This window comes from Pteropus vampyrus, unplaced genomic scaffold (genome assembly GCF_000151845.1).
Source record: "Pteropus vampyrus isolate Shadow unplaced genomic scaffold, Pvam_2.0 Scaffold442, whole genome shotgun sequence".
NCBI classification, from domain to species: domain Eukaryota; kingdom Metazoa; phylum Chordata; class Mammalia; order Chiroptera; family Pteropodidae; genus Pteropus; species Pteropus vampyrus.
This window is the reverse complement of record NW_011889223.1, coordinates 346,093-346,786: the sequence shown is the minus strand read 5'-3', so window position 1 is coordinate 346,786 and position 694 is coordinate 346,093.

Below are 694 nucleotides of genomic sequence, written 5' to 3'. Positions count from 1 at the left end.
TTTTCCCGGACGTGGGGTTACCCTGCCCCACCGAACACACTGCACCTTATCGGGCCATTTTCCCAGTGGCCCGCCTTCGGCCTGTCCCCGTCGGGCTGCAAGGCACAGTGAGCTGGCGCCGAGCCCGCTGTCCTGTGCTGTGCGCACAGAGCTGCCGGGGGCGGGAGGTGAGGGAGGGCCCGGGGGGAACCAGCTCACACGGGGACACCGAGCCCACGTCCCTCACAAAGGCCGCACTGCTCCCGAGTAGGGTGGGACCAGGCTGGCCCTCGTTTCCTGCCCGTATTTAGAGAGCGCTTCCATTTCTAAATACTTATTGCTTGTTCATTAATTCATTTGGGAGTAACCTTAAGAAAGAGGGGGCCGCATGGCGTCCGGTTGAAAAGCTGACTTGCAGCCAGAGGGACAGCCACAGCCTGTGCCTGCGTGACATTGGCAAATGCTGTCACCTCCCTGGGCCCACGGGCCTTGCGGTGCCTGCCTCGTGGTGGGGGGGGTGAGGGAGGGGGGCCCGAGGAGTCACTCTCGGCGGGGTGCAGTGGGGCCGGGGGCTTCAGTGCGGGCAGGCTCGCTGGAATTGCTGTTACCGGGGAAACAAAGCATTTCATCCTGGGAACATGGCGAAGCAGGGCAGAGAGAGGGGGAGGTAGACGGAGGGACGGACGGGGCTGCAGGGCCCACATTCCTCGGAGGC